The following is a 17,387-nucleotide window of genomic DNA, read 5'->3' as shown; positions in this document are numbered from 1 at the left end:
CAGTTTTGATTTCCTATGTCTCCAAACATGCTTCTTTTTTCAGCCCTGAGGTCATTACATTTATTTGTTTTTGAGTTAATGGTAAAGCTATTATCTTCTCATCACTGTCCTAAACTCTGAACTTCTTGTCAGAAGGAATGTGATCTATTAGTAGCACTGGTCGATTTGTCATTGTTTTTATTTTTCAGTAAATTCGAAAGTTTTTTAATTTGTGCTAACGTGACTTCGGGTTGCCTCATAATTTGAGGGTCTCAGTTTTGATTTCCTATGTCTCCAAACATGCTTCTTTTTTCAGCCCTGAGGTCATTACATTTATTTGTTTTTGAGTTAATGGTAAAGCTATTATCTTCTCATCACTGTCCTAAACTCTGAACTTCTTGTCAGAAGGAATGTGATCTATTAGTAGCACTGGTCGATTTGTCATTGTTTTATTTTTCAGTAAATTGAAAGTTTTTAATTTGTGCTAACGTGACTTCGGGTTGCCTCATAATTTGAGGGTCTCAGTTTTGATTTCCTATGTCTCCAAACATGCTTCTTTTTTCAGCCCTGAGGTCATTACATTTATTTGTTTTTGAGTTAATGGTAAAGCTATTATCTACTCATCACTGTCCTAAACTCTGAACTTCTTGTCAGAAGGAATGTGATCTATTAGTAGCACTGGTCGTGAACTCTTGGGTTAGTTTAATGATAGAGTAAACTTACTTATTCTTGCATTGTTTTATGTTTATATCTTTATTCTCTAATTAAACTATTTATTTTTTTCTACATTATGTTTGTAATATTACACCTCATAATTTACTAAAATTGTATCCTGGTTGAAGTTGTGACACATTTTGAACCTGTAACTGTGTTATTTGCAGGACACGTACTCCTGAGCCAATACCTTTACAAACTCGGTTGTGCCAACATCTTAACCATGTAGTAAAATAAATACATAAATAGAAGGTCATATGCATTACTTTTCTGTTTCTTCAATCCTGATTTAATACATATATTTTCAACAGTAAAAGAGATCTTATTTGGAATACTATTATAAAGTTTTGGTGGTCAATACGAAGAACTTCTTGGATTTGTTTTTATACTTTAAGAACTTGTGGTTTCCCGAATCCTTCAACTCATTTCATATGTTGATTTTAAGCTGTATAATATTTTATAAATACACAGTTTACATTAAAAGTTGTTTTTTTTATTCTATTATTATTGTATTAATAAGCCGTAATGGAATAATTAATTGTAAGAAGTTTGTTTTTTTCTGCACATTAGTTTTAGTTTATTGGTGAGAACTGTACTAGTATTCTAAACAGGTTTTGAATACCAATCTCTCACAACACTGTACAGTTGTACTGCTAAGTGTGGTAGTATCTAATTATGTGTGGCCGTACGTCTTTCATTAATGTTGTTGCCAAATAAGGAGCTTTCTTTCTCAGAGAAACAGCTTAATGTGCAAGCCTCGCATACTCAGGCTTTCATGTATTGTGTTGACCAATGGGGTATTTATACACAAGTCATTAGGGCATGTTGTATTATTTACTCACCCTACATACAGAAGTCTTGTTGCATGAAGGTAATGGTCACTTTGCCTGACCTGGCTAGTCAAACCACCAGGAAACTGATGTATTATATTGAACTACTCTGTCAAGACATGGACACCCTTTCCCTGCTTCCCATTGTTTTGTGCTGGCTCTACAGGGATTGATGTGGAATCCTCCAATTTGATCATCTTCAGAGTGGTAAGGGTCTCCTGTGTTCCTCGTGATACTTGAGGGAGACACCAGAGAGATGCCCCAGACTCAGTCACTGCAAATAACTTTTACTGTAAAAAGTGCAAAATGTAATTTTGATGAAAATTTATTGAGAGAAATCGACACAATGTAATTAATAATATTTTCAGTTCAAAGTTTTATACCATGTTGCACATACAAAACAAAATAAGTTTCTTCTAACTTAATATATGTAAAGACAGAATTTTCTCAAGCTTTTAATGTACCATCACTATTTCAGATTTACTATTTTTGCCCTTTAGATTTCTTTTAGCCAAAAATCTACACATGCACTTTATGTACTGATTATAATTCTATTTCAAAAAATTTATCTCAAAAACATATTACAGTCAACATCTTGTAACTTTCATTTATTGTAATTTATAAATTAAAAGTTCATATATTTATTCCAGTCGGTTACTTTGTCTTCTTATATTATACCTTAATTAACTTATGCTGCCTTTTTGCCAAACACGTTTAGAACCATTCTTTTGTTCCTATTTCTATGGATGGTTCAAAATCAGGTGACTCTCGTGGTTTGTTGCATCTCCTCTACAGATTGTGTTCACTGCTACGTTGTACACCATTTCTCTTGCTTTGGATTATAGAAGCTAATAAGTAGAGTAACTGTTCAGTTTACACAGACTCTCTTAGCTCTGTTCTTGGCTTAGAATAACTTAATGTAAATTCTCACCATGTTCTTGTAAACATTCACAAATGATTGGTTCAGTTTTCCCTGTCATCTGTTCCTATACAGTTTTTCTGAACTCATTGGTATTCCAAGGATGTTGACACAGCAGTTAGATCTGTCTGCTCTGGTGCTGTCACATCCTTACTTATATATAAGCTGAGCTCCTGGATTTAGAGTGAACTGAACCTCTTTGTAGTTTATTTTTCCAGCTCAACCACACCATTGTTATTTGGTTAGTTAGTTCACATAAGATCAATGGTTGGCTAACCACTGGTCACACATTTTTTATGTGCAACTTATTCATCTCCTGTAAACAATCCGTTTGTTAATGTTTCTAAATATTTTTCTGTTTGTTTCAAACACAGCTTTATTTTTGGTGAGAAATTAATCACCCCTTGAGAACCTAGCATCCATTTTTTTGATTTTCATGTTTTTTTGTACACATCAAGTGGTATTGGACATTTATTAATGACTCTGCTTTGGAACCAACTATAAAAAAAGTTTAATTATGATTGGACAGAACAACAACTCCTTATCATAATATAGTAGTAAGGTGGTTCGATCTGTAGTTTGTGGTTTAGTGAGAATGTTTCCAGTTGTTACCTATAGCGTTGGCCAAATACATTTGGTAAGAAGTCTTGAAGCCTTAGCAACAAGTAACAGAATTGGAAATTTATTTATAGATTCTTTAAACATCTATTCATTCATGAAAGAGTTTGTTAAATTATATGTTTTATATACATTTTGTTTGATAAGGTTATGTGTGATTCTCAACTTTATATACCAATGTAGAAGTATAGGGTGGTTTATTTCTACTATAAGATTATTTTTGACAACTGCTTTCTCACAACTATTTCGTTTTATTTTTTCAAATTTTTTGATTGAGAGGCTAAAGTAAAGCCTATACTAGAAAGTCATGAAATATACCACAAAGTGTGTTAATGAAATGGTTAGAAAGTCATGAAAGATACCACAGAAAGTGTGTTAATGAAATGGTTAGAAAGTCATGAAATATACCACAGAAAGTGTGTTAATGAAATGGTTAGAAAGTCATGAAAGATACCACAGAAAGTGTGTTAATGAAATGGTTAGAAAGTCATGAAAGATACCACAGAAAGTGTGTTAATGAAATGGTTAGAAAGTCATGAAAGATACCACAGAAAGTGTGTTAATGAAATGGTTAGAAAGTCATGAAATATACCACAGAAAGTGTGTTAATGAAATGGTTAGAAAGTCATGAAATATACCACAGAAAGTGTGTTAATGAAATGGCTAGAAAGTCATGAAATATACCATAGAATGTGTGTTAATGAAATGGTTAGAAAGTCATGAAATATACCATAGAATGTGTGTTAATGAAATGGTTAGAAAGTGTGTTAATGAAATGGTTAGAAAGTGTGTTAATGAAATGGTTAGAAAGTGTGTTAATGAAATGGTTAGAAAGTCATGAAATATAGCATAGAATGTGTGTTAATGAAATGGTTAGAAAGTCATGAAATAGACCATAGAAAGTGTGTTAATGAAATGGTTAGAAAGTGTGTTAATGAAATGGTTAGAAAGTCATGAAATATACCATAGAATGTGTGTTAATGAAATGGTTAGAAAGTCATGAAATATACCATAGAATGTGTGTTAATGAAATGGTTAGAAAGTCATGAAATATACCATAGAATGTGTGTTAATGAAATGGTTAGAAAGTCATGAAATGTACCATAGAATGTGTGTTAATGAAATGGTTAGAAAGTCATGAAATAGACCATAGAATGTGTGTTAATGAAATGGTTAGAAAGTCATGAAATAGACCATAGAAAGTGTGTTAATGAAATGGTTAGAAAGTGTGTTAATGAAATGGTTAGAAAGTGTGTTAATGAAATGGTTAGAAAGTCATGAAATATACCATAGAATGTGTGTTAATGAAATGGTTAGAAAGTCATGAAAATATACCATAGAATGTGTGTTAATGAAATGGTTAGAAAGTCATGAAATATACCATAGAATGTGTGTTAATGAAATGGTTAGAAAGTCATGAAATGTACCATAGAATGTGTGTTAATGAAATGGTTAGAAAGTCATGAAATAGACCATAGAATGTGTGTTAATGAAATGGTTAGAAAGTCATGAAATAGACCATAAAAAAGTGTGTTAATGAAATGGTTAGAAAGTCATGAAATAGACCATAGAAAGTGTGTTAATGAAATGGATAGAAAGTCATGTAATATACCACAGAAAGTGTGTTAATGAAATGGTTAGAAAGTCATGAAATATACCATAGAATGTGTGTTAATGAAATGGTTAGAAAGTCATGAAATATTCCATGGAATGTGTGTTAATGAAATGGTTAGAAAGTCATGAAATATACCATAGAAAGTGTGTTAATGAAATGGTTAGAAAGTCATGAAATATACCATAGAAAGTGTGTTAATGAAATGGTTAGAAAGTCATGAAATATACCATAGAATGTGTGTTAATGAAATGGTTAGAAAGTCATGAAATATACCATAGAATGTGTGTTAATGAAATGGTTAGAAAGTCATGAAATGTACCATAGAAAGTGTGTTAATGAAATGGTTAGAAAGTCATGAAATGTACCATAGAATGTGTGTTAATGAAATGGTTAATATCCATGGTTTTCAGGGTAACAACATTTTTAATTTTTTCAGGTGTAAACTGGTACATTTACACTGTGAAACATTTTCTTTCAAAGAAGATCTGCTGTAGAAATAGAAGATGGCATCTGAGTCTGGAGAGGAAGAAAATTCAGATCCATCATTCCATCTTGATGCAGTGATGATGGACCATTGTTATTCAGTACTGCATGAAGAATATACTGAGACGATTTAGACTAACTGAGTATGCTGTTTTCCTTTAATTTACTGGAGAAAGAAATGTCTATAGGGCTTTTAAAAATCATATCATACCAGAATTCTAATTTTTCATAAAAATAGATAAATCCACAACAAAGTATTTTTTTTTCCTGTTAATTAATTTGAGGAATAAATTGGTTATGACGTATTTTTCATTAGTTGATCTGTTCCATTAAATACAAAACACCCACCTACTCTTCATGTGTGTTTGACAAAGGTAGTGATATAAACAGGCTAAACCTCATCTTTGTTCTGTGTGACAGCACCAGTTACTTGTGTGAGAAAATTTTAGAATCATTTTAAATATACTGGTGATTGTTTTGTTACCAAGTGCTATTTGGATTGTAACACTTATAATGTAATTACTGAAAATATAAAAAACATTAACTGACTTACCCACTGGTTTGTAGTTTATAATATATACACTTTTTGATTTGAACTGAAATGTAAGATGTCATGGTATATGATATGTTTGTTAGAATGCTTGTGAAAAGTCTGGTTAATCATGAAACTTCTACATGCAGTGCCAGTAGTTTCTCTATTTATGAGATATATATAATACTGTCTCCTTCCTTCCTGTACATCAGACATCCAAGTCAACATGAGTTTTTGCCTCTCTACATCTGTGTATTATCTAATGTTAGAAGCTGTTGTGAATTTTTGTATAGTAAGATATTGGTCATAGAATCCATACTTTAATCCATAGTACCAATGTTTAGCTATTACCACATCACTAGGTTCTGATGTTAACAACTGGCCCAACATTTTAATTGTAGTTTTTAAGTTTTGTTTTAAAAAATCTAAAATGCATACAAGTGTTAATTTATTAGAAACCAAGACGTATCTTGTGCCAGGTGAGCACTTTTCCAGGTCAGAGTGTTAACCAGTAATTCTTCTTAAAAACTTGACCGCTACGTATAAACAAAAATCAGTCACTGACATAACCCTGAAGGCTGATAACTGCCAACACATTGTACCATTAGCTGATGCACGGCAGTGTGCAGTCATTGCACTTAAGAAATGGTTGGTGATATTTATTTTTAAAGTTTCTTTCAAAAATCACTCATGCCCTTCAGTAGTTTTTGATGTCATAGATTCAAAGACATTTGTTGATAAATCATAACATTTGATTTTATGTTTGTTTTTCAGAATCATTACTGCAGCTTTTGGTTATTTTTGTAAATTCTGTGAAGACACGAGAAGAGTTTTGACTGCTTCCAGTGCCCATTTGAGTAACTGACATCACAAATAAATGTTTGTTTTTAATATGTCAGTTTTATCAGATAAAAATCAGCTTTATAGTTTTTACACAATGTTTAATCTTCCGGTGTGTGTGTGTGGAAGGTGTTTGAAGAATTATCTAACATTGAACCTGTGAGCTTGTATCTCAGTTGAAATGTTAGAAGTTCCATTTTCATCATTAACTTTTCTGAATCCCAAGTTAACACTTCAATACTTCAAGAAGTGCAGCTCTCCACTGACACAGCAGTGTATCTGCAAATTTACAATGCTGAAAAACAGGTTTTGTTATCTGTGGTGGGCATATCACAAATAGCCCATTGTGTAGCTTTATGTTTGATATCAAACAAACAAGAAATAGTCAGCTATAATAATATGCAAAAAAAAGTGTGGTACCTGGAGTACTCTGTTTTATAATATTTAGTACCTGGAGTACTCTGTTTTATAACATGTAGTACCTGGAGTACTCTGTTTTATAACATGTAGTACTTGAGTACTCTGTTTTATAACATGTAGTACCTGGAGTACTCTGTTTTATAACATGTAGCACCTGGAGTACTCTGTTTTATAACATGTAGTACCTGGAGTACTCTGTTTTATAACATGTAGCACTTGGAGTACTCTGTTTTATAACATGTAGCACCTAGAGTACTCTGTTTTATAACATGTAGTACCAGGAGTACTCTGTTTTATAACATGTAGCACTTGGAGTACTCTGTTTTATAACATGTAGCACCTAGAGTACTCTGTTTTATAACATGTAGTACCAGGAGTACTCTGTTTTATAACATGTAGCACCTGAGTACTCTGTTTTATAACATGTAGTACCTGGAGTACTCTGTTTTATAACATGTAGTACCAGGAGTACTCTGTTTTATAACATGTAGTACCTGGAGTACTCTGTTTTATAACATGTAGTACCAGGAGTACTCTGTTTTATAACATGTAGTACCAGGAGTACTCTGTTTTATAACATGTAGTACCAGGAGTACTCTGTTTTATAACATGTAGTACCTGGAGTACTCTGTTTTATAACATGTAGTACCAGGAGTACTCTGTTTTATAACATGTAGTACCAGGAGTACTCTCTCTTATAACATGTAGTACGTGGAGTACTCTCTTTTATAACATGTAGCACCTGGAGTACTCTGTTTTATAACATGTAGTACTTGGAGTACTCTGTTTTATAACATGTAGCACCTGGAGTACTCTGTTTTATAACATGTAGCACCTGGAGTACTCTGTTTTATAACATGTAGTACCAGGAGTACTCTGTTTTATAACATGTAGTACCTGGAGTACTCTGTTTTATAACATGTAGTACCAGGAGTACTCTGTTTTATAACATGTAGCACCTGGAGTACTCTGTTTTATAACATGTAGCACCTGGAGTACTCTGTTTTATAACATGTAGTACCTGGAGTACTCTGTTTTATAACATGTAGTACCTGGAGTACTCTGTTTTATAACATGTAGTACCTGGAGTACTCTGTTTTATAACATGTAGTACCAGGAGTACTCTGTTTTATAACATGTAGCACCTGGAGTACTCTGTTTTATAACATGTAGTACCTGGAGTACTCTGTTTTATAACATGTAGTACCTGGAGTACTCTGTTTTATAACATGTAGTACCAGGAGTACTCTGTTTTATAACATGTAGTACCAGGAGTACTCTGTTTTATAACATGTAGCACCTGGAGTACTCTGTTTTATAACATGTAGCACCTGGAGTACTCTGTTTTATAACATGTAGTACCAGGAGTACTCTGTTTTATAACATGTAGTACCAGGAGTACTCTGTTTTATAACATGTAGTACCAGGAGTACTCTGTTTTATAACATGTAGCACCTGGAGTACTCTGTTTTATAACATGTAGCACTTGGAGTACTCTGTTTTATAACATGTAGCACTTGAGTACTCTGTTTTATAACATGTAGCACCTGGAGTACTCTGTTTTATAACATGTAGTACCAGGAGTACTCTGTTTTATAACATGTAGTACCAGGAGTACTCTGTTTTATAACATGTAGTACCAGGAGTACTCTCTCTTATAACATGTAGTACGTGGAGTACTCTCTTTTATAACATGTAGCACCTGGAGTACTCTGTTTTATAACATGTAGCACCTGGAGTACTCTGTTTTATAACATGTATAACACGTGGAGTACTCTGTTTTATAACATGTAGTACCTGGAGTACTCTGTTTTATAACATGTAGTACCTGGGTACTCTGTTTTATAACATGTAGTACCTAGAGTAGTTCCTAAAACCTTGACACGCGTTTTCTACAGTATTTTTTGTCCTTGGTGGAATTTTGCATGCCACATGGCAAGGAAAGCTCATAAAGGGCCTTGAGATATCTTTTTTAGGTATCTCACACTTTTAAAGTGCACTGCATTTCAGTGGACTAATTGTCTCTATGACTATAATCATCCCTCTATGCTGGTGGAACTAAAGCACTGCACTGCATATCAGTGGACTAATTGTCTCTATGACTATAATCATCCCTCTATGCTGGTGGAACTAAAGCACTGCACTGCATATCAGTGGACTAATTGTCTCCATGACTATAATCATCCCTCTATGCTGGTGGAACTAAAGCTTGCTCTTCATTGGTCTGGCAGTACATCAGTCGGACCCAATGATATTTATTACAAGATGCCTCATGTCTCTCTTGCTATTGTTCTGGTTGATTTTAACTGGAGCTGGCAGGAGAATGTTTTTCTTGATACTTGGTGCCATGTTATTGTTCTCCATTTTCCTAAGCCTGGGAATGATCCCGAGATTCCTTCGAACTACTGTCCAGTTAATTTCATGAGCTGGCTCTGTAAGATCTTGGAGAAGATGGTTAATGCTTGTTTTGTTTGGGTCCTCAAATCAAACAACCTCCTCTTAGTGTGGGTTCAGACAACTGTGCTCCACTATGGACCACCTGATTCAACTTGAATTATCAATCAGCGAAGCCTTTCTCAAGAGACAACATCTCATTTCTGTATTTTCTGGCCTTGAGAAAGCTTATGATACAACATGAAGGTATACCATCTTAGACCGCAACTCGTACAGGTAAATGGCGATCATATAAAAGCTATGCGGTACATGAACTGTACTATTTATACTGACTCACTTAGCTCACTGTTGGCCCTGGAATCACTTCATATTAGTTCTCACCTTGTTCTTGCCAATATTCAAAACCAACTGGCCCATTTCTCTCTATCATCTACTTCTATCTATTTTTTTTTGGACACCACGCCATGTCGGTATTCACAGAAATAAGCTTGCTGACATTGCAGCTAAGTCTGTCTGTTTTGGTACTATCACTGTCATGCCTGTCCCATACATGGACTGCAGTTCTGTATTCAAGTCTCAGCTCTGCACCATTTGGCAGTTGACTAAAAGTGAGCAACATGATAACAAGCTTTTCCAGATCAAACCTTCTATTGTTCTTTGGTCATCTTGCTTCTGTAAGGATTGTAACAAGGAAGTTATCTTGACTAAGCTACACATTAGTCAGTTTTTTAACTCATTGCTTTCTTTTATCAGGGACTGCACCAATATGTGTGACACTAAAGCTATAATAATCCACATTTTACTGTCATGCCATTGTTACAATTAAAAGCAATGGCACAGTTTTCAACATCTTTTTACCTTGGGTTCACCGTTGACATTGGACAGTGTCATTGAAGATGGTGACACTCTTCATCTCACTTGTATTTTAGGGTCATTGATCCTTTTGACTGTATTTAAGATTTTAATTTGAAAATTGGACTGTTTTAGCATGATTTCACATATTTTAACGATTTTACTTTTTTACTACTTTAGTGCATATAGCCCAGTTGCTCTGCACCATTAAATGCTAAACAATCAACCAACATGTACTACTTGGAGTATACCTCATTTTATAGCCTGTACTACCTGGAGTACACTTCATTTTATAACCTGTACTACCTGGAGTACACTTCATTTTATAACCTGTACTACCTAGAGTACACTTCATTTTATAACCTGTACTACCTAGAGTACACTTCATTTTATAACCTGTACTACCTGGAGTACACTTCATTTTATAACCTGCACTACCTGGAGTACACTTCATTTTATAACCTGCACTACCTGGAGTACACCTCATTTTATAACGTGCACTACACTTCACTTTGTAACATGCACTACCTGGAGTGATTCTGCCTTCTTATTCAGGTTCAGTTTTTTTTTCTTGATCAATTTTATATCCTCAATATCCTCTTATACTTACATTAATAATAAATATTGAACTGTAGTTAGTGCAGGATTTACTTTAGTATTGTCTCCAAGGAATAAAAATAAGCAAGAACGTTTTTTTAAATTTTTAACACTTAACTTGATCCCTAATACAAGTTGGTAGATTGTCACATTTGACACTTGGTCTCATACAACAGTTGGTAGATTGTCACGTTTGACACTTGGTCTAATATAATAGTTGGTAGATTGTCACATTCGACACTTGGTCTAATACAACAGTTGGTAGATTGTCACGTTCGACGCTTGGTCTAATACAACAGTTGGTAGATTGTCGCGTTCGACACTTGGTCTAATACAACAGTTGGTAGATTGTCTCGACAATACAACAGTTGGTAGATTGTCACGTTCGACACTCGGTCTTATACAACAGTTGGTAGATTGTCACGTTCGACACTCGGTCTTATACAACAGTTGGTAGATTGTCACATTCGACACTCGGTCTTATACAACAGTTGGTAGATTGTCACATTCGACACTCGGTCTAATACAACAGTTGGTAGATTGTCACGTTCGACACTTGGTCTAATACAACAGTTGGTAGATTGTCACATTAGTTATAAATTGTAACAACTTGAAGCTAATTTTGATTTTTGAAAAAGTCTTTTACATTTTTGTTAAAATTATCTATTTACTAGACTTTAATTTGCACAAAAAATGAAAGATTCACAATGGTTGATGCTTTAAACATGTAAATATGTACAAGTGGTAACCTTAGCTACAATTGGATATCATTTATTTTTTATGTCATAAACCATTACAATCACCTCAGTCAGTTATTAGTTAGTGACAAATTGGAAAGTGATAAAAATAGTTGAACAACCTTCCTTGCATGCTGATTGTGTTGAATAATATAAGTGGTCAAAGAGTCTTATGTCTAATGTTTTTATCAGAATCTAATATGTTTAAGAAATGATATTAAAAATAATTATACATTTTTCAGAGAAACTGAAAGCCCTAAAGAAGAAGAATGTAATAAGTCTGTCGAGACATTTGCCCCAATTCCTGGAGCATTGTCTAAGGAGCAGGTAAAGAACGATTCTGATAAGGTTGTTATTGAACAAACAAGAAATGAGGAAAGTTTAGATGATAACGAAGGTAAGGAAGAAGTTGATGAAAAGAAAAATGAAACAGAAGATTTCCTTGAAGTACCTGTTCAAACTAGAAGACAGAAGAAGAAACTTGAAGAGATTATGACTGGAAATTTATCACCTGAAAGGTTGGAGAAAGATGGTTTCTGTAAAATGGTTGAACCAGATGGAGCCAAGTTGCACTCTCCCAATAAAGGAACTAGACCCCTTTTAACTAAAAATCGGGAAGACATTTCCAACGAACCGCCTACAACACCCAAAAAACGAGGTCGACCCAGAAAGAATACTGTTTCCAATCAAAAGGAAAGTGAAGAGAGATTGGAAAAAACAGAAGTAAAGGAAGAGAAGACTATGGCTGATTCTGGAGTGGTACGCTCACCGCGAGGAAGGGGAAGACCTAGACGCTCATCTGTTCAGTTAACTGTTTATGAATCAACTGCTGTTGTCAGAAAAACACAAGTGACAAGTGGTACTCCTCTTCCTGTAAATAAGGAAAGCCAAGAGCAAAAATACGAATACCAGGAACAAAATGATGTTGGAAAACAAAATGAAACAGAAGAATTTAGACAAGAGGATGAAGTGTCATCTACGAAAATGGAACAGAAAGGTGTAAGTCTGTCCCCCAAACTGGAACAGGACAAGAACACAAGTGAAAGCAGAAGTTTGGAACAAGTTGAACATGAGGACAATGAAAATAAAGCTAGTTTCAAACAAACCACAAAATCTAAAACAAAACAACAATCAAAGAAGGGAGATAAAAATGAAGACAAGCACACTAAATCAGGTGACAAAGATGGAACCAGAAAAGAAGAAACTAAATCAGAGAAGGTAAAAGAGCAAAAAGCTGAAAGTAGTCAGTCAAAGACAAAAACAACGAAAAAGAAACTTGTGAGAAGAGAGTCTCGAACTCTGTCAGTGGAAGCTTTAGCTATTGAACCATCCTTGTTTAGCAATCCAGATGTAATGATTAAAGATAGTGTAGGAGGTCATGTTGAAAACCAATCAGAATCTGATACAAAATTACAAGCTACACCTAAAATACCATCAATAAAAAAGGAAGATTCTGAAGAGTCTCCTGATAAAACCAACCTCGCTTGTCAGGTTGATGACAATCCTGTGGCACGGGCCTTGAAGTACGAAGATGTTTTACATGGGACTAATCCACTGAAAACTGAATCTCCTAATCTGGATGAAAGTCAACATCCATGTGGGTCCATAGAAGAGAGCAGTAGTTGTCAGTTGAAGTCAACATTTGAGAATACACAATCAGTTGAGAATGAAAAAGATACAGAAGCATTTGAAAGTGATGTAAAAGAAGATAAAGACAATGAAAAAATTACACAGGAATGTGAAAGAGGTAAGGTACTCTATTTTTGTAAAGTTAGATTATTGTCCAAAAGCCTGACTGTCATGCTAGATTGTGACGTGATGATTGACTGGTTCACTAACTTATTCCCTGATGGCTTGACTAGTTCACTTGATTTATCGTTCAGTTATTGTCTTAATATTATCAGATATTTTGACTGGCTCGCCACATTATTGTTTCTTAGCTCGACTACTTTACTAGATATTTTTGTACATCTGTTTAAATGTGGTTCAAGTTTGTGAATAAAATAGTAATGTAGATATCAGATGGTTTTTAAGGAACAATTACACCTTTTTTAGTGATGTAGATATCAGATGGTTTTTAAGGAACAATTAGACCTTTAGTGATGTACATATCAGATGGATTTTGAGGAACAATTTGACCTTCTTTAGTGATGTAGATATCAGATGGTTTTTGAGGAACAATTAGACTTTTAGTGATGTAGATATCAGATGGTTTTTGAGGAACAATTAGACTTTTAGTGATGTAGATATCAGATGGTTTTTGAGGAACAATTACACCTTTTTAGTGATGTAGATATCAGATGGTTTTGAGGAACAATTTGACTTTTAGTGATGTAGATATCAGATGGTTTTGAGGAACAATTAGACCTTGTTTAGTGATGTAGATATCAGATGGTTTTGAGGAACAATTTGACTTTTTAGTGATGTAGATATCAGATGGTTTTGAGGAACAATTAGACCTTCTTTAGTGATGTAGATATCAGATGGTTTTTGAGGAACAATTAGACCTTCTTTAGTGATGTAGATATCAGATGGTTTTTGAGGAACAATTAGACCTTCTTTAGTGATGTAGATATCAGATGGTTTTTGAGGAACAATTAGACCTTCTTTAGTGATGTAGATATCAGATGGTTTTTGAGGAACAATTAGACCTTTAGTGATGTACATATCAGATGGATTTTGAGGAACAATTTGACCTTCTTTAGTGATGTAGATATCAGATGGTTTTTGAGGAACAATTTGACCTTTAGTGATGTAGATATCAGATGGTTTTTGAGGAACAATTAGACTTTTAGTGATGTAGATATCAGATGGTTTTTGAGGAACAATTAGACTTTTAGTGATGTAGATATCAGATGATTTTTGAGGAACAATTAGACCTTCTTTAGTGATGTAGATATCAGATGGTTTTTGAGGAACAATTAGACTTTTAGTGATGTAGATATCAGATGGTTTTTGAGGAACAATTAGACCTTTAGTGATGTACATATCAGATGGATTTTGAGGAACAATTTGACCTTCTTTAGTGATGTAGATATCAGATGGTTTTTGAGGAACAATTAGACTTAGTGATGTAGATATCAGATGGTTTTTGAGGAACAATTAGACTTTTAGTGATGTAGATATCAGATGGTTTTTGAGGAACAATTAGACCTTCTTTAGTGATGTAGATATCAGATGGTTTTTGAGGAACAATTAGACCTTCTTTAGTGATGTAGATATCAGATGGTTTTTGAGGAACAATTAGACCTTCTTTAGTGATGTAGATATCAGATGGTTTTTGAGGAACAATTAGACATTTAGTGATGTAGATATCAGATGGTTTTTGAGGAACAATTAGACCTTCTTTAGTGATGTACATATCAGATGGATTTTGAGGAACAATTAGACCTTTAGTGATGTAGATATCAGATGGTTTTTGAGGAACAATTAGACCTTCTTTAGTGATGTACATATCAGATGGATTTTGAGGAACAATTAGACCTTCTTTAGTGATGTAGATATCAGATGGTTTTTGAGGAACAATTAGACTTTTAGTGATGTACATATCAGATGGTTTTTGAGGAACAATTAGACTTTTAGTGATGTACATATCAGATGGTTTTTGAGGAACAATTAGACCTTCTTTAGTGATGTAGATATCAGATGGTTTTGAGGAACAATTACACTTTTAGTGATGTACATATCGGATGGTTTTGAGGAACAATTACACCTTTTAGTGATGTAGATATCAGATGGTTTTGAGGAACAATTACACCTTTTTTAGTGATGTAGATATCAGATGGTTTTTGAGGAACAATTACACCTTTTTTAGTGATGTAGATATCAGATGGTTTTTGAGGAACAATTAGACTTTTAGTGATATAGATATCAGATGGATTTTGAGGAACAATTAGACCTTCTTTAGTAATGTAGATATCAGATGGTTTTTGAGGAACAATTAGACCTTCTTTAGTGATGTTTACAAAAGTAAGGACATTTATAATTTCAACTCTTGGTATGTTTTACTCATAATATGGATGTAAGAAACCATCAGATGGTTTTTGACATTGGGTAATGTTTTTAAGTGAAGTTATTCCTTCTCCTCACATCTGGCATATTTAACATTTATTTTTTGTTTTTCATGTGTTACAAGAAATAATAGATTTAATAATTTTGGCCATGTTTTAGTTGCAACTCTAGTAAGACTGATATATTTAGGAATCTAACTTAAAATGTTAACTGTTTTTCTAAAATTCTTCTTTATTATTTTCTTCAGTAAATTCTTCCAACGAAGACCAGAAAGTTACAACTGGTGATGAAAGTGTCAGTGATGATTCAAGTGAAGATGACCCAGATAGGCTCTGGTGTATCTGTCGAAAACCTCATAATGGAAGGTTTGTTTAATCAGCTGGTTCAGTGTTTCTTAACATTATACCTTGTTTTATCCCCTACTAGTAAAAATGATTATCACTACAATATGTAAAGGTAAGTACGAATATCTGTAGATACTGTTTTTTGTATCGGTTTATTTCACCAGATCAAGATGATGTTAGTATCGCTACTACAGAGCTTCTGTGAAGAACTGGGGTGAACAACATGAAACGTGTGTTTTTGTTCTTGTACCAAAATGATGAATAACATGTTGAAAGTAATAATTTGAACATATGAACTAGAAGATTATTGCATTAACTGTCCATATTTACCAGTATGTGTTTACTTATGATTTACCAGTATGTGTTTACTTATGATTTACCAGTATGTGTTTACTTGTGATTTACCAGTATGTGTTTACTTGTGATTTACCAGTATGTGTTTACTTGTGATTTACCAGTATGTGTTTACTTAGGATTTACCAGTATGTGTTTACTTGTGATTTACCAGTATGTGTTTACTTGTGATTTACCAGTGTGTTTACTTATGATTTACCAGTATGTGTTTACTTATGATTTACCAGTATGTGTTTACTTATGATTTACCAGTATGTGTTTACTTATGATTTACCAGTATGTGTTTACTTATGATTTACCAGTATGTGTTTACTTATGATTTACCAGTATGTGTTTACTTATGATTTACCAGTATGTGTTTACTTATGATTTACCAGTATGTGTTTACTTATGATTTACCAGTATGTGTTTACTTATGATTTACCAGTATGTGTTTACTTGTGATTTACCAGTATGTGTTTACTTGTGATTTACCAGTATGTGTTTACTTGTGATTTACCAGTATGTGTTTACTTATGATTTACCAGTATGTGTTTACTTGTGATTTACCAGTATGTGTTTACTTATGATTTACCAGTATGTGTTTACTTATGATTTACCAGTATGTGTTTACTTGTGATTTACCAGTATGTGTTTACTTAGGATTTACCAGTATGTGTTTACTTATGATTTACCAGTATGTGTTTACTTGTGATTTACCAGTATGTGTTTACTTATGATTTACCAGTATGTGTTTACTTGTGATTTACCAGTATGTGTTTACTTATGATTTACCAGTATGTGTTTACTTATGATTTACCAGTATGTGTTTACTTGTGATTTACCAGTATGTGTTTACTTAGGATTTACCAGTATGTTTACTTAGGATTTACCAGTATGTGTTTACTTGTGATTTACCAGTATGTGTTTACTTGTGATTTACCAGTATGTGTTTACTTGTGATTTACCAGTATGTGTTTACTTATGATTTACCAGTATGTGTTTACTTATGATTTACCAGTATGTGTTTACTTGTGATTTACCAGTATGTGTTTACTTGTGATTTACCAGTATGTGTTTACTTGTGATTTACCAGTATGTGTTTACTTGTGATTTACCAGTATGTGTTTACTTGTGATTTACCAGTATGTGTTTACTTATGATTTACC

The 17,387-nt window shown here is 33.5% G+C and overlaps 1 protein-coding gene across 1 annotated transcript in view; it reads left to right on the top strand.

Annotated features, from left to right (window-relative positions):
- The window catches only part of LOC143246812 (uncharacterized), a 75,526-nt gene that overhangs the window by 9,358 nt on the left and 48,781 nt on the right, over positions 1-17,387 (top strand). The window contains exons 2-4 of the mRNA XM_076493981.1: positions 5,112-5,301; positions 11,773-13,277; positions 15,789-15,906. The gene's annotated coding sequence lies outside the window, so the exon portion shown is untranslated. The remainder of the gene's footprint in view (positions 1-5,111; positions 5,302-11,772; positions 13,278-15,788; positions 15,907-17,387) is intronic.

Source organism: Tachypleus tridentatus, chromosome 3, assembly GCF_004210375.1.
Source record: "Tachypleus tridentatus isolate NWPU-2018 chromosome 3, ASM421037v1, whole genome shotgun sequence".
Classification (NCBI taxonomy): Eukaryota; Metazoa; Arthropoda; class Merostomata; order Xiphosura; family Limulidae; genus Tachypleus; species Tachypleus tridentatus.
This window is presented reverse-complemented; position numbering and strand designations above follow the sequence as displayed.